The sequence below is a fragment of the Lissotriton vulgaris genome, chromosome 10 (assembly GCF_964263255.1).
Source record: "Lissotriton vulgaris chromosome 10, aLisVul1.2, whole genome shotgun sequence".
Lineage (NCBI taxonomy): Eukaryota > Metazoa > Chordata > Amphibia > Caudata > Salamandridae > Lissotriton > Lissotriton vulgaris.
This window is the reverse complement of record NC_141698.1, coordinates 397,867,825-397,895,091: the sequence shown is the minus strand read 5'-3', so window position 1 is coordinate 397,895,091 and position 27,267 is coordinate 397,867,825. Positions and strand designations below refer to the sequence as shown.

Sequence of the window (27,267 nt, the reverse complement as noted above, 5' to 3'; positions counted from 1 at the left end):
AGACCGCCTAGACAATAACACACACAACAGCAAAGAGTTCTTCAACATCGTGAAGGAACTCTCGAACCCCAGCTTCAACACCAACGACATCCCACCTTCGCAGGACCTGTGCGACTCACTGGCCACCTTCTTCCAACGCAAGATAGTAGACATCCACGACAGTTTCAACATTACGACTGCCCCAACTACCACTGAGACATCTGCCACCACGACCATCACCCGCACCAACCGCCTGCTCTCCTGGACCTGCATCAATGACGAGGACACCAGCAAGATCATGAACACCATCCACTCTGGATCACCGTTAGACCCATGCCCACACCACATCTTCAGCAAAGCTAGCACATCCATCGCACCCCATCTCCGGAAAGCAATCAACATCTCCTTCAAGACAGCAACCTTCCCAGAAACCTGGAAAGACGCAGAGATCAAAGCCTTACTCAAGAAGCCCAAGGCGGACCCCAAAGATCTCAAGAACTTCCGTTCTATCTCCCTGCTCCTGTTCCCTGTGAAGGTCATTGAAAAACCTTCAACAAGCACCTGACCCGCTACCTCGAGGAGAACAGGATCCTGGACCCGTTGCAGTCCGGGTTCCGCAGCAACCATAGCACTGAAACCGCCCTCATCGCCGCCACCGACGACATCAGAACCCTGCTAGACAATGGAGAAACAGCGGCCCTCATCCTCCTGGACCAATCAGCTGCCTTTGACACGGTCTGCCACCGAACCCCTCGAACACATCTACACGACCCCGGGATCCAAGAGAAGGCCATGGACTGGACCACCTACTTCCTCTCTGGCAGAACCCAGAGCATCTGCCTCCCCCCCCTCGGCTCTGATGCCACTGAGATAATCTGCGGTGTACCCCAGGGCTCATCCTTCAGCCCAACGCTGTTCAGCATCTACATGGCACCTCTTGCCCACGTCGCCCGAAAGCACAACCTCAACATCATCTCCTACGCCGACGACACCCAGTTTATCCTCTCCCTCACCAAAGACCGTCACACCACCAAAACCAACCTCCACGAAGGAATGAAAGCCGTCGCCGATTCGATGAGGATCAGCCGACTGAAACTGAACTCAGGCAAGATGGAGGTCCTCATCCTAGGCTCTACCCCTTCCGCTTGAGACGACGCCTGGTGGCCAACAACACTAGGTACAAACCCGACACCCACTGACCACGCACGCAACCTAGGGGGCATCTTCGACTCCACCCTCTCCATGACTAAGCAGGTCTACGCCATCTACGCATCCTGCTTCAACACCCTCTGAATGCTCCGCAGGATCTTTGTACGGGGTTGGGGAAGGGCCCCGGGCTAGGGCTGGCTACTTCTGGCCTAGGGGAGGTCTGAAGGGACGGTTCTACGGAAGGAGAGGCTGAATACTGCAACAGACTTTTCAGTGAGGGCTTTATTTTGATAACTTTGGTGTAAGTCTTTCTTTGTCGACTTGTGATGCGCTCTCGAGCGAATGCTGCGGGGTCATAGGTTGTAGTCCGGGGAGAATCCAGGGTGCCGGGATCACGGGTCCGATCTTCTCCTGGAGGCAGCTCCGCCAGTACCGTGTAGAGAAGAGAAACGTAGTATTAGGACCACATACTCACTAACTCTCAGGGACCGGGGGTGAGGGAAATCAGTGCACGCGTGTATTTACATAAGGTGGGTTCGTGACGGGTTTGTGCTCGTGAGGGAGGGGAAGCAGGGCGGCTGTACAAGGGTCTCTACAGTTACTCTACTGGAGGCAGGGTGCGTTGTCCCATCCAACCCGCCATACGCCCCCGTACCTGTTTAAGCCACACCCCTCCCGTGGGCGTGTGGCGGGCGGCTCGTTCCTCAGCGGCTCTCCTTGCCTCCTCAACTCGTCTCCTGGGCTCTTCAGGGTCTCGTCTGCTGGGCTCGTCAGGGTTTCGTCTGCTGGGCTCGTCAGGATATCCTCTCCTTCTGGGCAACGGCTGGCTTTCTCCTCTCCTCCACTCGACTCCGGGAAAACGTTGTCCGTACCTTCCTGTTTCCGGGGTTCTTTTGACATCGCCGCGTCAATGGAGAGGGGCGTGGCTACCATGGAGGACTCCCAACCCTTAAAGGAGTAGGGTTCATTTTCCTGTACCGTCGGCCACCAATAATCCGGATCCCCGGCCTTCCAGTCTTCTCTGTCCGGGCTGTCTGGGGGCTGCATGGAGGCAATGGAGGTAGGTGAAATAGTGGTGGCTGACCACCAATGCAAAGTCTGATCCCCTACCACGGGGGTTTGCGCGCCCACCCCGTCACAATCTTCAAGTGGATCCCCACCAAAACTAGACGAACAGTCACCCAGGCCCTCGTCAGCAGCAGGCTGTACTACAGAAGCGCCCTCTACGCAGGAACGTCGGCTAAGCTCCTGAGACGGCTGCAACGCATCCAGAACGCCTCTGCACGTCTAATCCTTGACATCCCCTGCCGCAGCCACATCACACCCCACCTGAGAGACCTGCACTGGCTCCCCGTAAACAGGATAACCTTCAAGCCCCTCACCCACGCACACAAAGCTCTCCACAACACCGGCCCAACATACCTCAACAGGTGACTCAGCTTCTACACCCCCACCCGCCAGCTCTGCTCCGCCGGCCTCGCCCTCACCACAGTCCCCCGCATCCAAAGAACGATCGCCGGCGGCAGATCCTTCTCCGACCTCGCCGCTAAGACCTAGAACACCCTCCTCACCAACCTACGGCAGACCCAAGACCTACTGGCCTTCCGAAGACTCCCAAGACCTGGCTGTTCGATCAGTAGCAGCCCCCCCACCCTTCATCCCCTCAGCACCTTGAGAACCTCACGGGTATGTAGTGCGCTTTACAAATATCCTGATGGATTGATATATCTAGCAGGAAAGCAATCGCAAAAAATAATTTATCCCTGCTTTTAAGGAAAATGGATTGATGTTACATTCTTCCAAAGGTCAGCATTATTTCCACCCAGTGCTCCAGTGAAGCACCAATCTGAAATTAATATTCTGAGATGATTAGGTGACATCTTTGTCTCTACCCACAGAAGAGGAGACCATAGTCCAGGATCACCAGACACATGATTGCATTTTCCTGGCAAGAACCAATGAAGTCCCTCATGTACATTGCTGCCTCCACCAATACTGTAACGTACAAATGTGTAATAGTGATTACTGAGTCGGTAGGAGGAACTCTTTTGTATCCAAACTGTCAATGTACCCGTTTAGTGGTGAGAGTTAGGGTGTTATGCTGGGAGGATACTCTCATTAGCAAAAATATGGCACAATGCTGCTGCTCATTTTGTAATGGGTGGCACAGTATCAGCAGGAGTCATTAGCGTTTGTGAAAGATGGTCCTATATTATGCTATTTTATAATAGGACGGTGTTCCGTCGATATCTTTCAATGCTTACCAGCTGAAAAACACAAGGCCTAATTTGCAAGGCTATTACGCAGCTGGTGCGTCACTTTTTATGTTGCACCGGCGGTGTAGTCTGCTAGTAAATCCACCCTGCATGACTTTTCGTGGGCTTGTAAATATGCGCTCCCTTCACGCATTACTCTTCATGAAACAGGCGTTCCATTTGTGTTGCTGTGGGTGTTCCCAGAATGCGTCAGAATCCTACACCTCCCCACGGGAGGCATATGATTGGCGCAACGCGGAGAAATCCTTATTTTCTTTTTTTCTAGGAAAATACCATCAATTATTGTTTTTCATGCACAGTTTTTGTGCAGGAAAAAAAATCATCCCCACAACGCAGGCACCTTTGCAACATGCTCTGGCGCATGGCAACAAACTGCCCGCCAGTGCGGGGGAAAGCTCATGGATGCGTCGTATTGTTGTTAAAATGATGCAGCTTGGTTCAGCAAAATGGATTACGGCGGTATGTCATTGTTTTGTAAATGAAGCTCTAACTTTGTGTCAAATAAAGCCCATTCGGCAACAAATTCGAGATTGTAACGAATGTAGGGAAACCCAAAATATTTCAGAGCCTTTACTATGTAATTAAAACCTTTACTGTGTTAAACATTAGTATAACCCAAGGATTTAATGTTTTGATGACACACATTTGTGCGCAGTTTGAAGATTTAGGAATCCCAGTGAATCTAGAGTGGTGCCTGCTCTTCCATGTGAATAAATATGTAGTTTTGAGATGGCTCATAATTATACGGTATTGGAGCCTGCGCCATTCACTATCAGGCACATGCATCAATCTCGGCATTTGCGATTCCTTAATTGCGATTTTTAAGGAATCGCAATTAAGGAATCGCAAATGCCTATGCATCAAGAAAACGCTAAATAAATTGCGATTCCTTAGAATTCCTTATTTGCGATTAGCATTTTGCGAATCGCAATTAAGGAATCCCTTCCCATTCATTCCTATGGGCCTAGAGGCCCATAGGAATGAATGGGAAGACAATCTCAATTTGCGATTCGCAATTAGCTAATCGCAAATTGAGATTGCGATTTCAAGGGTGCAGGGGTGTCCAAAGGACACCCTGTTGCACCCCTGAAATCAAACAATGCACATATGTTGTGTACACACATGCCCTAAGGGCATGTGTGTGCACAACATGAAAGTTAAAAATATGAACAAAATTGCATATTTCTAACTTTTCGCAAAATTACCATGAGGTCCAACCTCATGGTAATTTTTTCTCTCTAATTGCGAAATCGCAATTTTTTTAAGTTTCATGCATTGCTTTTAAGGAATCGCAAAATTGCGATTCCTTAAAAGCAATCGCACTTTAAAAAATCGCTAAAATAGCGATTTCTTCACTTTTAGGTTGATGCATCCCAAATAGTGATTTGGGAATCGCAAACGGCCGAATTTTGCGATTCGCACCGTTTGCGATTCCCAAATCGCTTGATGCATGTGCCTGTATGTTCTTGAGTGCAGTGATTGTTATTATTTTTGGGGAGTTTGTGAAAAGCATGTGATATTTAGGCAATACAGTCTCTCGTTTCACCTTTGCGTGAGGGTTTTTAAAGCTAAGCCTTTAAGACTTAACGACTCTTCCCCCAGAGTTAACGATTAAACTGAAAAGAAATAAAAAGCAGAGATACAGGGTGATCACTAAGTTAATTGCAAGTGCGAAACATGATTGGGAGACTAGCATCTCTGTTTAGAATTTACGATGGGCATAGGAGCAGGGTTTGATCTATAGAAAACAAGTCACTTCCTGACTCTCGAAAGTCCCGAGGAAATGAAAAACTAAGATTTAGTAACTGCACTTCTTTCTGACCAGTTATCGACTTTCTACTTAAAGTAGGATAAACTCTTTGCTAGGTGATTTTTTTTGTAACTCCATTAATGGGTTCGCAAAATCTTTAAAGTGGCTTAATGCAAGGTCTTAAAACATTCTTCAGTGTAGCATTTTGCCATGGGGTTGTGCATTGAAGAAACTGCTTGCAGCTCTGTAGAAAGGTTAAGGAATCTGAGGTTCAATAATAAACTGACAAACACACCAACACAACATAGCACACTAGTGTTGCCACCAGCCATCCTTCAAATACCTCTGATTCTGAGTTCAAAAACACTTGAAAACTTGAGTAAAAAACAGGGGCTCAAAATTGTTGACTCCACCTGCCAAGGTGGACCCTGATTCACAAAATCCAACTCGGGGGATGTTTTCAGTTGAAAACTACTCTTACTGTAGCGCTCTAGTGCTCCGAGGGTCGCTCCCGAGCCCCGGAAGCACTCCCACACACTGTATCACCTTCTGGCCAGGCGTGGCCAAAAGGCTATAAATAAAGGGACAGAAGTCGCACGTGACTTCCTGTCCATACAAGCAACTCTTGTCTCCTGTGTGTTTCATGCGCTGCTTAGCAGGCCCAGTATCCCCAGAATAGACGTGGACCTGCATCCATACATCTGGGGCTGTATCCTCCACCCCCACACTTACTACAGGGGACATTCCTCCAGCTCGATTCGTCTGTTAGTCAATCTCAAGAATTGAAACACGGAGGGTGTTCCCATGTGAGTGCAGCCTCTGGAAATATTAGGAAGGACTACTGCTTTGAATATATTCCCAAACGTCTGATACTTCCTCCCTGGCGTCGCTACATTTATAATATGACACTTCTCAAATAGAGATATGCAAACAGGATCATGTTATCAAGGCTCCTTGGAGCCAAAACTCGTCATGGGAATGAACTGAATAAATAAATTTCTACCCGAAGTTCCAGAGTGAGCGTGTCCTTCCAAGCAGGGTGCTTGTTGGTATTTGGATTTTGGACTATGGGGTGCTGCTCTCAGTGCACACGAAACACTGCTGTCAGGGTCAGGCATCCATAACACAAGCAACTGCAAGTTTGTTCTATATATTTTAAAAAAGCCATATTTTTGGCAGTAATTTTGGCGCAGATGGGCAAATCTGCACAAAAGATTCCAAAAACTGCACTTTTTTGCCTAGTTTGGGGGTGGAAAGTTTTGGCATGATCTGTCAAACGTGGACCCAAAGAAAAGGGGAGTCCCAAAACGCAAAATAGCCATATATTTTCCATAGACTTTTTTGAACAGCTACTCCAAAAACTAAAAGGAATTATACCAAATTTGGCAGACATCTAAAGCTTGGGCGAGAAATTGTGCTTTTTGTGATTTGGTGTAAATCCATTCACAAGTTTTAGAGAAACTTGGGGTCCAAAATATTTGTATTGAAAACATTGGGTTAGACGGACTCTCCCAAGAATCCCTCAAACCCAATTTTCAAAAACAGAGCATTCTGGGCCAACTCATCAAATACTTTATTAGATGTTAAGAAATAAAATCATTCTAATGAACATAGAAAGAAAACCACATCATCATTGTTCTAAATGGAATACATCTATTATAGATGTGACATAAAAATATGGAGATGTTCAATAAATAGATATCTGGATTAAAACAGACAACAAAAATCATTTATGGCCAACACCCAGATAGCCCACTCTAGCATCCTGAGCTATAAACCCCCATAAGAAACCATGACATATATTAACACATTTTATATGTAGCTAAAATTTGCAAGTATAAAAGGGCAAGTCTAACCTGATAAAAAGTACTTAAAAATAGAGGTTGTAAATTCTTATGCTGAAGGGTTTTATAAAAAGGGCAAATGAGCACAGTGTGCAAAGTATCTTATATTGCAAAATGATCACAGGAACATAAGAGCTGTTCAGATTACATATACCAGGCTCTCTCAGGATAGAGCAGCTGTTGAAACAAACACAACCTGAAGTAAGTCAATGAACAACGCTGATGATTTGGCATTTCAAGAAGGAGATATGGCTCTATCCCAGGTACTGTTTTCACCATGACATCTCAGACCAACTTGCTCCCATGGAAGTCAGTCTCTGATGAGAGCAAGCACTCTGATTATTGGCCTTGAACATGAGGACAAATGTTGGAGGTAGCCCTTACAGGACTCAAAGATTTAGTCCCCTGTCCTAGGTTTGTTTCAACAACAATATAATAGGGGCTAGGGTAGAAATATTCTGCCCCCTAGCTCTGGTGGAGGGGTGAAACCTGGGCCAAATATATATTTCTCTTATTCCCACCGTCCTACTGGACTCTAGCGGGATTACAGCATATAAGGAAACATTGAAATGGCAGCTGGGGGCCCACATGTATAAAAAGGGGGGCATGCGGCTGCCCTTTCTGAGCCTCACTGAGCCTCTGGGCATTGCATCCTCTGGCCAATATAAAACAAAGGGGAAAGGTACATAGCCCCTCTACCTGAGTCTGTGAAGCTCCCAGGGACCCCATTGCCTGGGGCTGACATAGCTAATATCACAGCCCCCCTCCACAAGCCACTGTTAGGCACCGGGATCCCATACTCCAGGGCTGATTGGTAAATAAAAAGGGAGGGGGCGTGTGCCCTCTGCCCAAGCCAGTAAAAGCCCTAGGGACCACAGCCCCTGGCCAGATTACTGACAGTATTATGTGCAGTCCACCCGGGACATAGTATTTTTCTTGCTTGCAAGAGCACAGGTAGGGAAACAGGTCTAATTTCACATGGCAGGAGCTCTAAAAACAGTCCTGCTGGGTAGGAACAGACTTTCGTTTCCCTGTCCACTCTGTTGTCCCTTTCCAGCCAGTCCCCACATGCAGCTCAAGCTGGCATTGCTCCCACCTGCAGGTAACAGTTACATGTGCCGCTCCCTCTGGCAGGAGCAATATTTTGATCGGTTTCCCTGCCCATATCACTGCAGGCAGGGAAACAGATCAAAAGTCTGCTCCCAGTCGGCAGGAGAAATTTCAAAGCTCCTGCTGTCTGGAAGCAAACTTTGTGTTTGCTAACACGTAGTGGGAGGTTTGAAAATGCTTCTGTCATGCAGGACCAAACAAAGGTTTTCCTGCCCACGCCGGTGCGAGCAAGAAAACTGCTATATAGTGGGCCACAGGGGATAGGGTTCCTAGGGCCACAATCAGCCTGGGCAGGGGCGACACATGCACCCTTTCCCCAACAAAATAAACTCCTCATCCCCCTGGGACCTGGCTGACCCTGGGATATTTTTAGTAAACAGGCACAGGAGCCTGCTCTTGTTTTTTCTTTAAAATTCTGATGCGGACATGCAGATCCTTCGTGAATTTGCAGTACAATAAAGAACAACATTTTTGGGCCACAGACCCCACTCTCAGGTCTTCGGAGTCAGTGTATCCCTACTCAACCCCCTTCTGTCTCTTTATTTGTACTTTTTTTAGGACTTGGCACTGAGTGCTGTGTCCTACGATGTCAGCCACCACTCCTTGTGAGGTGATGGCAGCCAATCAGATCTTAGCTTAATATCTGTCGGGTCCGCTGAGGCTGCGCATCCCTATATATACAAAGTTTGTGAGCATTATTTGCTCACAAATTACTGAACAGATTTACACCAAATCACAGAAAGCACTCTTCTGAACCAAGATCCAGCTTTCTGGCAAATTTAGTGTAAATCTTTTCAGTAGTTTATGCTGTAGCTGTGCATAAAGTTACTAAGGATAAATGACCAAGGAAAATGCATTTTGTGGCCCTCTTTTAACTCGGCTGCCGCTTGACGCCTCACCCCAAAATTTTCCATGCACAAGCTAGTCAAAAAGTAGCACTTTTTCAAGAACATTTTTGTGGACAGTCGTCAAACAACACCAAAGTTATCAGCAACACAAAAAAATGCATTTCACACAAACCTAACTATAACTACCCAGTGGCAACTACCACTGGGTAATTAAAAAAAAACACACACACAAAACAAAATATATATATATATATATATATATGTATATATATATATATATATATATATATATATATATATATATATATATATATATATATATATATATATATGTATATATATATATATATATATATATATATATGTATGTATATATATATATATATATATATATATATATATATATATATATATATATATATATATATATATATATATATATGTATAAATATATATATATATATTTTTTTTTGTGTTTGTTTTTTTTCTAATTGTTAACACTAGTCCAGAGCCATTTAACCCCTTCGATGCTCATGACGAGCTCAGCTCGTCATGAGGCACAGTGGAGCTGTGCTTATGACGAGCTGAGCTCGTCATGAACTCAGACATTTATAATTTTTCAGCATACAGCGGGAAAATGCACAGCAGCCATGTGGTTAATAAAACATCATGGTGGCAACAAAACAAAGGATTTTACCGCTGTAAAACCAGCAAGGCGTGTGTCCATGGAGAAAACACTAAATCATACATGGACGGTTTCACTGAACATCCTCACCCTATAACACAGGTGTTAACCTGTAAAACCGAATTTGCGGTTTATGTTCTCCAATGCCCCTGCCCACTAAGGTATGTGGGTAGCACGAAGCTTGCTGTACACAAGCGTATCTTACAACATCTACGTGCTATTACTAATGGTGACAACACTTACCCAGTGGCCCGGTATTTCAGGGAAAACCATCAGAGTAATAACAGCTTGCTCAAATACTGGGTAATTGACTCCATCTTAGCCAGTAGAAGGGGTGGAGATAGGGAAAACAAACTGAGGAGACTTGAGACTAAGTATTTCCTTTTTTTCAACACCAAGAGCCCGGGGGGGCTTAATGTTACGGAGGATCTGTATACGTGTTTACCTTAGTTAATTCTGTATTGATACAGTATCAAGTATCATCTCTAACACTGGGGAAATTTTAGCCCGGCTGGGAATTATACAGTGTAGCATGGAATAATTAAAATATTCTTAATATTCAAGCCCTGGATTTGTTGAATCTGACATTAACCTGTATTTACTGCCAATTGATTAAAAGTCTGATTTCACTTTGATGGGTAGCTGAGTATGGTAGACTAATTGGGTCCTTGGTCCCTGATAGTCATTCATACTCAGCCCTTTGATGCACTTTATTCACGGTGTTTATTATTATTTTCTTAAAACATAGTAACATGAAATAGAGATAAAGCAGAAGCAGAGATAACCTAAGAACAAACAAGATGTCATTTTTTCTCTTTCATCAAAAGCATTTACTTGGGACTGTTGATTTAAGTATTCTTATATATATATTTTAGCCACATTTGAGGTTATTGAGATATATAAATTTAAAATACGAGATACAGGGGGCGTGGCCAAGATGGCGTCGGAGTAAGACGTGCTTTCGAGTCGCTCCGGCGCCCGACCTGCTAAGCATTGTATAGCATCGCCTACGGGGTGCCAATCGACTCTGGGGTGCTCGCAGAGGCCACCGGCATCGAGTAGGGAGGTCCGGAGCCCCCGGCGAGGCCATAGGAGACCGGAGAGCGCCATTGCGGGAGAGTCATCGCCCGGCCTATTACGCATCGGTCATGCGTGTGGGGGAGGCCGCCCTGTGAGTGCAGAGGAGCCGGCGCCGGCTGGGCGTGGCATCGCGGAGCAGCGGATCACTCCTGCCCCCTTATCGCCGCCAGTGTTGCTCCGCACTATCGAAGCACTGCGGCGGTATTGGGCGCTCTGTTGCAGCGGACCCGAGGACCTCAACAGACGATCGGCCACGTGGAGGGTGTACATCGGCCTATCAGCGGAGCTGTACGAGCCTGGGAGCGGCTTTTACTGGACAACGCATAGACGGCTTCTGGCGTCCACTGAAGAAGTGGGGTGTCCTCTTTGCCCCGCGAGCACCCTAACACTCTGAGGTGGTGCCCGCGGCGTGAAACAACTAAGTACCGAAGGCACTGAGCCTGCGCTGCGGGCCCCGGCCCGGCATGTGAGCAGAACTAGAGGCCTACTCTACCCTGCGAGCTGACTATTTGGCCCGCGCTGTCCCCTCACCGGCGGCCGCAGTATCACTTGGAGGACCAGCGGAGGCATGTGGCAGGAGCAGGGGGTCTGCCTTCGTGGCCCCGATTGACGGGGACGGAGAACCAGGGACTGATTGCTGGACGACACTGTCCTTGCATTGACTTTTGGACTTTGGCGGGGAGCTTCTGAGCCGCCATCTTGATCAGGCGGCCGTCGCACGTGGCGCAGTTACACGGCGGCGGGGAGGCCTGCATTCCTAGTGAATCCTTACGCTTCGCCTGAGCACTCTTCATCCCCGGTGAAGGTACGATAGCCTTGGTCCCGCGGCACGGCCGGCCCTTCGAGATGTCCAATGTACCGCGCAAAGGAGGACGGTTAAGGACGGGGCCTCCAAATCGCCGCAGCAGCCATCTTCCCCTGGGGCTAGTGGTTCATCTCGGCAGTCGGACGAGGAGGCGCCCGCCACCAAGGCCTTCATGACGGAGCTGTTCGCCTCTATCAAGGAGGATATTTCTGAGCTTCGCGCCCAGCTGGCGTCGGATCTCCGGGAGGTACGGAGGGATGTCGATGGCATTGGTGAACGAGTGGCAACCCTGGAAGACCACGACTTGAGTGTGGTGAATGATGTGCACCAACTACAACAGGATATTATTCGCCTTACGGAACAGAATTTGGACCTGCAGGCCCACGCGGAGGACTTGAAGAATCGCTCCAGGAGAAACAATATTCGTATTAGGGCGGTCCCTTGGGACGGTGAGGCTGGAGACTTGCGTGAATATGTCCAGGCCCTGTTCTTGCAGATCTTGGATGAGGAGGACGTGCAGGAAATTAAAATGGATAGGGTGCACAGAGTCGGCCTGCCTAGGCAAGGGGGTGGCCCCCCCCGGACATCCTTGTATGTGTGCGTGACTTTTAAACAAAGGAGCGTATCCTACGGAAAGCTGGAGCCATCACCTCCTTACAATTAAGAGACCACCGTCCGCAACTCTACCAGGACTTAGCGGCATCAACGCTTCAAAAGAGGAGAGAATTCCGCCCAGTGACTGCCTTCTTGCGGGAGCGTAACATCTCGTATTCCTGGGGGCACCCCTTCCATATAATATTCCGATGGCAGAACAGGCTGGCGCAAATCCGATCCCTGCAGGCCGCGAAGGATCTTCTGGGGCTGGAGGATGTCCCTTCCTCTCAGGCGGCGCATCCCTCCCCATCGAGTCGACGGCATCGATCTTCCTCATGGCATCGAATTGGGTCTTCCCCGGACCGGGGGCGTCCGGACCGCACTGCTAGCTTGCAAGAAAGGGGGGCTGCGGTGGCATCGGTGGCTTCGGCCACACTAGCAGATACTCAACAGAGCTCTGGAGCGGCATGATCCCCGGCTTCCTTGATGGTTGGGCGCCGGAGGGTCTCTGGCCCTAAGGTCTCGGGGTACTATGGTACTTTTGGAGAAGCCACCCCGGGCCGTGGCCCTGGGGGCCCCCGAACTGGTGCCCCCACCCCAATACCAGACTGATGTGGACCTTGTGACCCGTGGCCCATTGGAACTGCTGAGTGCTTGGTTCAGGTTTAGTGCCTTGCGCTTTGTCTTCTTGTTTTTTGGTTTGCTGGAGGGGGGTGGGAAGAAGGGAGTTCTGGGGGTTGGTACTGTAGGGGAACTGTTGGGGTCGGGGTTGGTGGGGACGGGGGGTGTGGTGGCGACCGGTGATGGTGTGTGTGTGATGTTCTTGGCACTAGTGGTGTTCTTCTGTGCACTTCTTATCTTGCACTACAATGTGACCATTCCATTTCTTGTGATTTGCTGGGGAGAGGCCTCTCTGGGAAGCTGGGGAGGGGTGAATGTGATTCCCTATGAACGGAGGGTACTTGGGGTTTCACCCTTGCTGTCTTTGTGCAATTACTTTCAGTATACAGAATTTAACATGTTGCCCTGCCAGGGAGGTTCGGAGGTGGGGGTCACTGAGATGGGAGGGATGGCCCAGAATATGGGGGGATTGTTGGGAGGGGGGCCTGATCCAGAGGGGTGTGGACTGGTGAATGGCGGGAGTCGGGGGTTGGACTCTGGGTGCCTTAGCAACTGCATAGCACGGAGTCTCATGTCTACATCATGCCAGTTAGTATAAGTACCTGGAACGTGAAAGGTCCCAATTCCCCGCAGAAACGACAGAAGCTCTGGAAGTATCTCTCAGACCCCCATCTGGATGTAGTTGCCCTCCAGGAGACCCACTTGGCCAGGAGAGGTGAACTGAGACTCCGACATAGGCATTTCCCCCTTATCTACAGGGCGTCGGCGCCCATGAAGCATAGAGGGGTGGTCCTCCTCTTTCGGGCCTCTCTCCACTTTCAACCCCTGGGGATGAGCAGTGATAAGGAGGGCCGTTGGCTAATGGTGAAGGGGTCATTGTACGGCCGCCAGTGTACCTTTGTTGTGGTTTATGCTCCGAATGCGGGCCAAAATGGTTTTTTGCAATGCTTGATGGATAAGATGGGGGACTTTGTGGATGGACACTTGATACTGCTGGGGGACTTCAACATGGTGTGGGACAGGGATTTAGATAGCTCGGGGGCGCGCAGGGCAGATACTGGTATCTTCTCGGAGGAAACGCAACGTCAGGTAGGCAAATTGGGACTGGTGGATAGCTGGCGTTTCGTACACGCTCAGGCCAAGGATTATACTTTCTTTTCTCACGTCCATCCTCGTACTCCCGCATCGATCACATTTTTGTAAGCCAAGCCCTCAGGGGAGATATTCGTATGGCTGATATCTTCCCGCTCTCATTGTCGGACCATAGTCTAGTGGTGCTTGGGTTGCATTGGTCTGTAGGGGGGGGCGGCTGGCGGAAGTGGTACTTCCCGGCTGCGTTGGTACGGGATGAGGTGTCCTGTAAGGCGCTACGAAAGGCCATAGGAGACTTTTTTACTCTTAACCTGCCTTCTGACACGTCAGTGTATACCACATGGGATGCGTGCAAGGCCTCACTACGGGGTACGTGCCTCGCCCTTAACGCGAATCTTAACAAGCTTCGGCGAAAGGAGAGGGAGGCTCTGGAGTTGGAGCTTGTGGTCCTGGAGCAGGCGCACAAGTCGAACCCCTCTAGGGTGACCCTCCGCCCGCTTACGGCGGTCCGAGGGAAATTGAAAGCCCACTACAACAACCGGGCTGAATTTACCCTCCTGCGGCTCAGACGTCTCTCCTCCTCCCAGGGGAATAAGGTTGGGCACCGCCTTGCCCGGCAGCTTCGAGATAAGCACGAGAGGGATTACATCGGGGGCATTCGGGACCATACAGGTTCTATTCGGCATAAGGATGTAGACAAGGCGGCCATTTTTAGTCGCTTCTATGCGGATCTCTACTCGACCGACGCCCTAGATCCGGTGGCCCAATCTGCGTTTTTGGGTTGTCTTCCTATCCCACAGGTCTCCAAGGAATGGAACGAGTTGCTGTCTTCCCCCATCTCTAGAGAGGAGCTACTAGACGCCATTAAGGCTCTAAAACTACACAAGGCCCCGGGCCCTGGCGGTTACACGGCCCTGTTTTATAAAACATTCGCATCAGACGTCTGCGACTACCTGGTCTCCCTTTTCAACGCGATGGCTTCTGAGGGTAGAACCTCGGACACCATGGCTGAGGCCCTGATTACTATTATCCCCAAACCGGGGAAAGATCTTACCGACTGCGCATCCTATCGCCAGATAGCGCTCCTTAACCTGGACGCTAAGTTGTACTCGTCTATTCTTGCTAGCAGACTGCAGGACTTGATGCCGGCTCTGATCCACCCAGATCAGTCCGGGTTTATAAAAGGTCGACAGACTCACGACAACTTGCGGCGCGTAATCCATTTGATAGAGAAGGCTGAGCGGTTTCACATACCGGCGGTGCTAGTAGGGCTTGACGCGGAAAAAGCCTTTGATCGCGTTGATTGGGGTTTTTTACATCGGACGTTGGTAGCCTTCGGGTTCTCACCCCGATTCATAAGAATGCTTGAGGCCAATTACAATAGTCCAACCTCTCGGGTACTGGTTAACGGTCACAGGTCCGGGAGTTTCCACCACTCCAGCGGAACACGTCAGGGCTGTCCACTCTCGCCACTTCTCTTTGCACTTAGCGTAGAACCATTGGCAGTAGCGGTTCGGGAGAACGAGCGGATCTTGGGCCTCCCCTTTACGGGTGAGCAACATAAGATTTCACTCTTCGCTGACGACGTACTACTGTCAGTTCGGGATCCGGCGTTGTCGTTACCACATATCCATGCAGTGCTCTCTGAGTTTGAAACGGTGGCGGGGTTCAAAGTTAACTTTGATAAATCGTACATTTTGAACCTAAACCTACCGCCTGGTGAGGTGCACCAGATCCGGTCGCTTACCCCACTTTCGTGGTCGACCTCGTCCTTGTTATATCTGGGCGTACGGCTGACCTCTACCGTAGGCGCACTATTTCAGGCCAACTTCCTTCCGATGCTGGCGTCGGTACGTGCGGAATTGGAGCGGTGGAAACCGAAATATATCTTGTGTCTGGGTAGGATTCATGCGCTTAAAATGGTCCTTCTGCCTAAATTTCTATACCTCTTCCAAGCTTTGCCCATTCCGATAGGAGTGGATTACTTCCGTCGGCTTAAGACCTTGATGCTGAAATACGTCTGGCAAGGCGGTCGGGCGCGACTCTCGTATGCGGTTCTCCGACGCCCACGACTGGAGGGGGGGTGGGGTTCCCGGACATGCACTTATATTATAAGGCTGCCCAATTGAGAGTCCTGGTGGAATGGTCCCAGCAGCTTTCGGAGAAGCACTGGCTCCATATGGATCGGAGCGTTGCGGGACGATCCATCTGGGAGCTAGCTTGGAAGCCTAAGGTGGACCGGCCCAAAAACGCGTACATTAGCACCCCCACCAGCACGGTGTTAAAGATCTGGGACACGGTCAGTGGCGATGATCGGTGGACCACATTCCTGTCCCCGTTCACCCCTATCCTCTTCAACCCGGCTTTCCCTCCGGCATTGACGGAGGGACCCTTTGGTGTCTGGAGGGAGGGTGGCTCTAGGGCCCTCACCCACCTATTTCATGGTGCCGCACCCCTTACTTTCCATAATTGTATGAGGGACTACGGTGTCCTCCCTTCCAAACGCTTTCGTCATCTTCAGCTCCTTCATTGGGCGACGTCCCCTGGGGTGGTGGATGCAGCCACTAGACCTCTGACGAAATGTGAAAACTTTATTCTTCGCACATCCACCATGAAGGGGGCGATTTATTTTTTGTATGGGATGCTATTAGACACCGCGATGTCCCCTCGTCCTCGATATATGGGTCACTGGGAGAGTACACTTGGGAGGGACATTTCTGACAGCGAATGGAGGAGCTTATGGCGGGATGTGACGGCACATAATCACTCTACTGATCTCAGAGAGGCTCATATGAAGCTTTTGTTCGACTGGTATTTGTATCCGTCCAAGTTGCACCGGATATTCCCGGCTACCTCAGATAGGTGTTGGCGAGGCTGCGGGATGTTGGGTGACTTCAGCCATATCTGGTGGGACTGCCCCACCATCCGGCCATTTTGGTCCGAGATCCTCTCCCACATCAAAGATGTGCTGGGATACCCACTCCCGGACTCAATGGACTTTGTCTTGTTGGGCCTCAGGGATCCGCAGCTTGAACACCAAACTAGAGCTGATAAGCGCATTATGTGGCTGTGTCTGGGGGCGGCCAAGCTGACTTTAGCAGCCGCTTGGAAAAGCCCGACTGCTCCTGCCATTTCTTTATGGCATGCACGGCTATGGCGACTACTGAGTATGGAGCGACTTTCAGGCATCTTCCTGGGGAAATTTAAAAATTTCATGTGCAACTGGGGCCCCTTGGTGAGGTTTTTGTCACGTGCTTTGCCTTCGGCAGTTTGCCCTTCGGCGTTACGTGCGCTTCACCTCTTTCAAATGTAATCACCTGTGTGTCTGATGCTGTTCTGAATGTGTGATGGTCGCCACCACTGGGGGGAGGATGGGGGTTGTGGGGGAAGAAGGGGGGGTGGGGTGTTAATTGGGTTGTTGTTCTCCTCTTCGTTGCGACCCGATGCACCTTTCCAGGCGAACGTCCTGGCCCCTATTTTCCTCTATGATTATGATCGAGATTGGAGCACCCTTCATCTTCCGAGACCTTTGCACTAGCCGCTGGGATATGTGTGCGCACTTCGGACAATGTAGACTGGAGTTCCATATCATTAGCACTCCTATTGACTCTACTCTCTGCCGTCCCCTTTGGTGTACTTGTTGGGTTTCCTTTTATCTTTTTTTGCAATAATGTTCTTCAGCACCCCCTGTGTGGGGCTATATGGCAGAATGTCGCCTGTTCTTTTTTTTCTCCTTCTCTTTCTTTCTTGTCCTTTTTTTTCTCTTTCTCTTTCCTCTCTTTTTCTACTTCAATATTGCAAAATACAAATACAAATTTTCCAAAAATTTACGAGATACAGCATTTTAATGATAGGATCCTAGATTTGGGTATGTAACCTATCATGTGATTACTGTTAATATTTGCACTATTATGCAACATTTTGCACATTGCAGATCTTTGCAGAATTGCTAGTATTTGCACATTAGGAATTGCACTACTGTGAATTTTGCACATATAAGACCGATATGCATTTGCACTTTATTATATTAGAATGTGTAGTTAATGCTGTACTGTATATATATGGGTATTTTACCATGAATTAATTTCTTCAGTCCAACGAAGTTGTTAGAAAGAAAAGATGAAATTTGTGCATTTATTGATTGATAATCTTTGTTTGAGCTTTAATTTGAAAATAATTTATTTTCAGTTTAAAAATCTGGTATTTTACCGTGATATTTTAACAACTGTGGTTTATGTCTGTTTTCCAAATACTTATATTTTGGAGACTGGAAAGTTTCTCTTCTATGTTTATTATGACACAACACTGCCCTCCCATGTGACAACCTTTACCCAATCACTGGCATTATAAAATGGTGTTTCATTTAAATGAACATTGTCATGTGAACAAGGCTCTTGCGAGCCGAAACGTCATGAGGCTTTTTCTGCACCTTAATTAAAATTGGAGCACTTTAAACGGTCCGTGTCCGTTGGCTTTTTTCCTGGCTGGAGTTGGTCCAGAGCGCGAGGAAGGTGACGGAGTGTTGGATATATATATATATATATATATGCTCCCAGTTTGGCTCCGGTTTGGCAGACCCCTGGCGCTGCTTCTCTTCGGTGCGTGATCCTCGGCTGAGCCCAGCCTTAATTAATTGTAACCAACTCTCCTTCGAAGAAGGAGAAATGAACACGCACTCACGGTGTCAGCGTAGTTTCCTTCCGATTTTATTTACCAAATGGCATTTCAGTCTTTCAGCAAAAGCACCGACGCGTTTCGCTGTGTACACACAGCTTTCTCACGGTCAATACAAACAAACACTAGTTAATGGAAATGATCGAACTGTGCTTGACTCAAAATACATTTCTGTTCGGTGATGAGTTATTTCAGCAAGTTAAGGGATGTGCTATGGGCTTTGCCTTCAGTCCGGCATATGCATGCCTCACAATGGGGTGGTTTGAACAACAAATTGCCTGGCACCCTGACAATGATTTCTATGTTAACAAAATTGCAAAATGGGTCAGGAATATTGATGACCTTCTCATTGTTTGGGAAGGCACAGAGCAAGAATTCGAAGCATATTTCCAAATTCTAAACTCCACAAGTACCAATCTAAGATTCACTTATAACATCGACAAAAGAAAAGCCATATTCCTGGACACGGAAATCTACATTCACAATGAACGAGTAGAAACTACTCTACATAGAAAGGAGACTGCAACGAACTCCACACTGCATGCAAGCAGTTTTCATACACCGTCGGTAGTACAAAATATTCCATATGGGGAATTTCTAAGATTGCGAAGGATCTGTTCGGAAGACAAAGAATGGAAAAGGACAAGCTTCGAAATGGCACACAGGTTCAAAAACAGAGGATATAACAAGAAAATCATTGAAAGATGCTAGAGAAGAGCAAACAACAAAATCAGAAGGGAAACACTCACATTCAAAAAGAAAAACACTGAACAGAACGATCAAACTGATGACAGAAAAATACGATTGATTCTGGACTATACGAGGGAATCGAAACAAATTGTGACAATCATCAGGAAGAATTGGAAATTGTTACAATTAGATCCTGTTACAAGTAAAATAGTGGGCAAGCACCCAGAAATAACATACAGGAGAGCAAGAAACCTCAAAGACAGACTGATACAAAGCCATTACATAGACAACACCAAAAAAAAGAAAGGCATTCAGTGGATGAAAACAAAAGGTTTCATTAAATGTCAACACTGCAAGGTGTGTCAAATAGCGGTGAACAAAAAGGAAGTGACAATGCCGAATAATAAAACATGGAGAATAAAAGAACTAATAAACTGTGTAAGTACTCATGTGGTATACGTGATAGAATGCCCGTGTGCACTCAAATATATCGGGAGCACTAAAAAAGAATTAAAAAAAAGAATTCTGGAACATGTGAGAGCAACAGTAAATAAAGACCGCAATAACGCTGTGGCCAAACACATGGAACAATTACATAATGCAGATTGGACACTTCTCAAGTTCTATGCCTTGGAAACAGTCCTCCCACATGACAGAGGGGGAATCGAGAAAAAACTTTAAGATGCCGTGAGTCACGACAAATTTTAAATTTCAGGACAATGGCTCCGACAGGTCTTAACCAAAGTGAAGAACTTTATGTGCATCTATGAAATTTGTGTCTTCACTATGAACTATGATCCTTTGTTTCAAATATAGACAGAATGAACAGTGGTATTCAGCAGGTTGTGAAACATAAGTGGGATTGTGATTCACAAGACTAAGAGTAAATGTGTTTACGTGATGGTTACCATGTGCGTCACAGTATTAAATGGCACTAGGAATAATTGCACAATATGCATGTATGCCCACTGGAGGGCATAAAAAGTCAAAACCACTATATTCGAATTGCCCACTAGAGGGCAGGAATGTCTAATGGCTTATCAAGGCTCACGTTTTAAGCACTATGTGAAACGCTTAAGGGTGGTTAGAAACAAATGACATGCGCTTTTGAAATAATTGGTTACTTGATGCTAAAAAGTGTGACAACATAACCCACATCCATGTGCATAATGTACAGCAATTAAACCATAATAAGTTTAAAATCACAACATGAACTACAACTCCCACATCACCTCCATCACTAACAAGGGAAGTGACATTTTTGTAAATGGTTTCTGGCAACACCCTATTGAGATAGGAGGGGCTCACTAGTGTTTGTTTGTATTGACCGTGAGAAAGCTGTGTGTACACAGCGAAACGCGTCGGTGCTTTTGCTGAAAGACTGAAATGCCATTTGGTAAATAAAATCGGAAGGAAACTACGCTGACACCGTGAGTGCGTGTTCATTTCTCCTTCTTCGAAGGAGAGTTGGTTACAATATATATATATATATATATATATATATATATATATATATATATATATATATATATATATATAATATGTACACATATACATACATATATATGCAAAAAATATATAGATATACATATATATACACACACACACACACACACACTTACCTTCTATATATACTATATATACTTACCATTTAATTGTAAAGGCATGCATTGTAATGGCATATGTGTGGTAAAAACATGCGTAGTCATTGTAATGTGTGGTCATTGATGCATGGTGAAGGCATTTCATTGTAATGCCTGTGTGGTAAAGGTTGTTTTCCCAGTACTTCACCTAGAGCTTTGATATACATATCAAGCAGTAGAGTGCTAGCTCTGAATTTTTAAATAAATACCCATTAATAACCAACCAGAGCAAACAACTACCAGCTACAGTTAATAAGTCTTATCAATGTATTATGCAAAAGTATTATGTATCAAGTTTGGCCAACAAGGTGGTATAATGAAATTTATCACAATGCACCAATCATATGGGGTAGCCATTGGTATCACATAATACTTTAAAAAGAAGCACCTGCATTTAAAGACGCAACATACTACAGAAATATATTTGTCTTGGTCAAAATGACATGAAAACAACTCTGTCTAAGTTTGCAGTGATTGATACCAGGGGCCATATTACAATAAGTACCCCGGGACTCAATGGGTGTTTGCATTCCCTTTGTGTGCCCCCCGCATTTTGGTATTACAGAATGGGGCGCAGATGCTTGTGTGCCCCTTCAGTAATACTGATATTGCTGGCATTCTTAAAACACCAGTTCTACCTTCAGGTGGCATTTCCTCTTTTGCATAGGGGCGTGCACTATGCAAATTAGGGAATTTCATTGCCTCTGTGCTTGTGCCATATCACAGACACAGGCACAGAGGCAAAGAAGCTCTCAGGGGTGCAATCACAGTGCACCACATTATAGGTGGTTCACTGTGAGTGCGCCCCCTGAGATCAGCCTTTTGGAGGGGAGAAAGATGGTCTTATGGACCCCCCAGACATCCCCTTGCAGGTAGGTGCAGTCACTGACTGCACCCGCCTGCAAAGGGGATCTCTAATCCCGTTTAAAAGTGCAGGCAGGTTGCCGCCTGCACTGTGAAATCACACCGCTCCTGGTGCATTGTATTTAAAATATACTTTTAAGTTTTATATATCCTGGTACTCTCATAATTCATTTCTCTCTACTGCAAGGCCTACGTTTCCTACAGGATAACATTGGTTTATATTATTACATTTAATAAGCAATAACTTCTGTTTGGGAGCAGGTAGGAAGGCCATGTTTGGTGTCTGGGGAATTGTAATTTAAAATCCTCTTTAATGATAAAATCGGATTTAAAGTCACAATTCTGGAAATGCTACATTTAGAAAGTTTACAAAACAGTCTTGGGTTGCTTGTGTTCCACTTCAGGGAGGACCTGTCTTGGCAGTTCGGACCTGGACTGTTCCCATGAGGAGCAGGGTCAAGACTGATTTGCGTATGGATGGGTCCAAACCGAGGTGGCATGGTGAGCTACAGAACAATGAGTTGGAGTGCTACCCCGAGCTATTGCCAGTTGTTAGACTTATTGCGAACAGTCTCCCATCACCTTTAGCGTGGTTCACTTTTAGAAAGTTGGCATTTTCTTGTCCTAACCATTTGGTGCCTTCAGCCTGTTTCCTGGGTCACATAACTAGGTGTAGTTGGCAGGTGGGCCACACAATTGAAGGTATGGGTGCTGGCAGGTTAAGCCATCAAGACTTTATGAGGGGGTAGAGTTGTCACCTGTCACACTTGTAGTTGAAAGATACTGCCTCAGCTCACACACAAAGAACCTCACACTTTCCATCTTGTGCCTGCATACAGACTTAGTCCGGGGCAAGGAGGAAGGAAATTCCAGACACTTATGTAAATGGGAAAACTCGAGAAGCATCTTTCACTCAAAGGGGGCTCAAAAATAGTGCTTTCAGGCTCACACCCCTGTACACTCATGGACCTGTGTACACTACAGAAGAAAGACTGCCCTGCTGTTTTATGCCTGCACTGCTGTCTGAGAAGGAAGACCTGACCTACTCCCTTAATCACAGGCTACCTGAGTGACTCCAAGGACTAGTTAGCTGGCCTCCTATTCTAAGCCACACACACACAGCAAGCTCCAGCAGTTTACCTGCAACTACCCAGTTAAGCCTTAGCTTTGCTGGTCCCAAAGAGGTGACTCCTAGGTCCTGGGCCTTTGTGTATTATCCGTTGAGCTCCTGCTGGAAGAAAAGGTGAAATACTAACGTTTTAGGCTCTTTGTGAACAGATCTTGCCACCTGTTCCGACCGCCAATGCGAAGCAAGGGTGAAGCCAACTCTTTGCACTACAGTTACCACCTGAGATGACCGATAATGAGTCTTCTCAACTTTGCACTACAGCATCAACAGCCCGCAGTGAACACCAATGTGAATCTCTGTGATCGAAAAAAAGTTAATTATGATGATATATTGGTAGCAATGGCCATCAGCGAAACCCAACAGGATCTTCAGGCCAAAGTGATCAACTTCAGTGCCGCCCAGCCTGCTCTTCCCACTACAGCGACAACCAACGCTCTCCCGGCTTCTTGTGGCCTCCTCCACCACAAACGTAACTTTTCACGCTGGACTCTACAAGGTAACTTTGTAAGCGGGTCTAACCTGGTCCCTCTATCAAGCCTACATGCTATCAGTGTTTGCAAGAACTTGTGCTTTTGAGCTGGTCTCGCACAGCCAGCTGACCGCGAATGGTGCTTTCTGATTTTGGTGTCAAATGTATTATTAAAGTTGACTACTTTTGTACTGTGTGTTGGATTTTTAGTGTGTTGGATTTTCCTTTTATTGTTGTGTGCGTGCATCATAAATACTTTACACATTGGATATCATTTAAGCTTGACTACTTTTGTGCCAAGCTACCTGAGGGTTAATCACAGGTTCATTTAGAGGTTTTTGTTTTTGTTTTACCCTGACAAGGATTGTGGCTGTTGCTTGAGAACGACTCTTCACACCCTCAACACAACCCCAATTTCTCACATGTTGTAGCTTCTAATATGGGGAGGTTCTAGTCTCCCTGTAATGTCTCATGTTTCATTTTCATTTTATACAAACATTCTGACAACATAACGCAATAATGGCACCATCGTGGAGAGCCCTCCGAGGTAGTTTGAAGCTGATGCCTGACACTCAACATACACTGCCTCAAGGTGCTAACCACAAAGCTTCTACTTCAGTGCACAGGGAGAGGGCTCAGGTGCCACACTCCCACTAGCTTGACAATTTATAAAAGAAAGAGGTAGCCATAATCAGCCTTCATATGTACACTCCTCTCAGGTACTAAGAAACCAAACAAAGCAGTTCCGGTCTATGAAAACATAAAGGTATTCATAAAGGTAGTAGGGTAGGTTGCAGATAGGTAGGGCAGAAAAACAAAAACATTGCGCAGAGTAGGAACTCGCACACGTTTTTTTTTTTTTTACATTATGGTGCTGAATTTCAACAAGATGCCAGGTAGTGGAAGTGACATTGTGCACGCTTTGACTACTTATGACATCACAGCCTTGTGTGTGCGCTAGGAGAAGGGCAAATAGTTTCAAGTATAGTAAGTAATAAACATGGCCTTCTGAATCATTTTCACTATCTAATCCTATGAATGGATTCCTGAATCTTGTTTACGATTGCTATCATGGGCAGTCCTAGAGGTACCAAAGGTCAAGAAAAGAGTAGTCTTTGATACCTCGGCCTATCTGAATTGACAGCCATAAACCATGAATGACTCACTGAAAAGCAGAAATCTAAAAGCTGCACCTTTGCATGGAATGCTTGCAAACACTCAAGACATGTTCACAAAATAAGGAATTTAGGGGCATATTATCAAGAGGGTTTATCTCCGCTTTTTTGGCTTTAAAAGTCAAGAAAGCGGAGATAAAATTATCTCCCCGTTACCTAAGCTGTCGCTAACACCAGTTAGCGACAGCTAGTAGGAGATAGCGGCCATCTTGGGCCCCGCTTTGCATGTCAGTGATATTTATCACTAATAACATGCAAAGTGGGCGTGCCAAGATATTAGCGACTGGAAACAGTCATTAACATCGCTATCTCCTATTACCAACTTTTGGAGATATTTGCGCTAAGCGCGAATATCTCCAAAAGCTAACACCTGCCCCTGAGCAGTTCTTAGCCATGTTATCCAATGGGAGGTGGATAACATGGCTAAGAGTATTAGCTCGGTAATGCATAAATATCGCTGATTTTTCAGCGATATTCATGCATTTCGGCCGATTTTTCTCGCTTAGGAGATATACCTTGATAATAGCAAGTTTCCTAAGTGATACAAATCCCCACAGCTCGGTGATAAAAATATCGGCGCTACACCAACATAGCGATAATTATCGCTAGTTGTTGGTAATATGCCCCTCAGTTACTAATGATTTAATATAATCTACTGCTTCCTACCCTCTGTGGCACCTTTTGGTCGCTGAATGAGATGCTGGTGGCCTTATATGGAATGAAAAGAGAAGTGCAGATTGGCCCTGTCCAAATTACAGCTGCCGCACGAGTGCAGGGGGTTGTGGGCCCAGGTGCTTGAGCACTACAATAAAATTCGGGAGAACAGCGTCGTGAGCCGGTATCAAACATGAGAGGGCATGTCATAGCCCAAGAACTTGCGACGGTTTAAAATTAGATACTAATCATTGGACTGTATACATATGAAACGTGACGCATTTTTCCGCTTCAACAGAGAACTTTTACATATCTAGAACTCAACAGGAAAAGCCGATTCTCACATTAGAGATCTGAACATTTCTACGTGTAATCTGGGTGCCACCTATGTGACTCAATAACTGAAGCCTTGAAAAAGTTTCAAAGGAACGAAACATGTGTCAGCTGCCGGTTCAACGACTAAAAGGAGGACTGTTGCATCAAGCTGTCTATTCCTAACTACATTGTTATTATGCTGTGAATTTGAAACCTATGATTTAGGATTTTGTGACACTTTTATATTAAAATTGACATAGCATGATTTGGATGGATTTCCTGCTGGTATTTTGTATTGGTCTTTGCTAAACAGCTATATGACTTGACATTTGAATTATTCTAGAGTGCCGAGGTTTATACATTTACTTCACATTTTCACTGGGACCAAATGGGCTCTAGTGTTCTGGCACCTTAGGTAGTGGGGTGCATTTTTGTAACCTTGAGGGGCACCAATACTTGGCTGTATACATTAAATGCACAAAAAGAGTAGATGTGTTACCAAGTAGACCACCACTGTCATCTGTAAATATTGTATGCTTGAGCACTACTACTTGACAGTGCAACTCCAGTGGCCCACTTGTTGGCTGAGTGGGCACAACTTAATGGAAGTGTGGTCGAGGACGCAGACTAGAGCGCTAAACATGATACAGGATCTGTTCTCTCTGGTTCGGCGCTGTTGACATTCGCAAATGGTTGCTTTTGGGTGGCACATGTGTGCATTCACGGAATGCTGTGGTCCACAGCTGGTGTATCCCAGAATGCACCAGAAATCCCCCTCAGCTCCATTCTCATCTTCCTGTCAGATGTAGGTCAAATGGGAGTGGAGCTTTGGGTATCCGTGGGGGTGGGCACCCTGGGTGACCGCTTCCTGGTGCAGCACCCATCCCATTCGACCTGTAGGTGGAAACAAACGTGTCTTCCGGTGGGTCAGTTCTTGACACACAGGCACCTTGCAGCAGTGCTTCAGGGGTATCACTGATTCAGAGCCTACACCGCCTCGCCTTAAATAGGTTCTCCACATAATGGCCGTCGCCTGATTTCCTGCCTCATAAAAGCCATCACCCTTAAGGGGAAAGACACATGGGCAACACTCTGGCACACCTGTGAACATGATAATGGCCACCCACTGACCCAAAAGATGTGGAGCAGAGCGCTGCTCTTCCCGCATAAAGCCTCCAGCAATGTCTGTTTCAGTACAACCAGCATAACACGCTGCATATAGAATACCTAGCACTGGCCAAATTACACATATATGCTGCAGTAACACTCCAGTGCTCTGGTCATTGAGGCTTCTTTACATCTAATCTCTATAGAGACTGTACTATACTGAGTGCCTCTGGGTACGCCCATGGGCACCTACTTTCTGAACCTCCAGAGCTCTTAAGCAAAGAGAAGGGGTCACCAACAGTTGCAAGGCCTCTTCAATAATGCAGGTCGCCCTGGAGCTACATGCACGTTGGCAATATATAAACTGGCATCCTTCATTTGCATGGGTGTGTGGCCCCATGCAAATGAGGAAACAATGCCTTTGCACCCAGGTGCATGTAGGAGTGGCATTAAGGCGGCTGTCAGGGGAGCAATGACTGGGTGCCACAGTGAGGTGGTTCACAGTCTGGGGGCACCCCACAGGAGGGAGAAAGAGTGTCATCAGTCTTCCTTCAGCTCCCCACTTCAGCGTATTTCACTGCTCCCAGCTGCAGGGGGACTGGTGTCTGCTTGAAAATGCAGGCCAATCCCTCAGTCTGTAGCGCCAGGACACCCCCGTCGGGGGTAGGCGCATGCTTTATAAGCTTCTAAATAAATAAAATATAAAATTGCTCA

At 46.7% G+C, this 27,267-nt stretch overlaps 1 long non-coding RNA gene across 1 annotated transcript in view; it reads left to right on the top strand.

Annotated features, from left to right (window-relative positions):
• LOC147685299 (uncharacterized) overlaps window positions 1–27,267 on the top strand; it is a 1,016,963-nt gene that overhangs the window by 591,296 nt on the left and 398,400 nt on the right. The gene's annotated exons all lie outside the window — the stretch shown is intronic.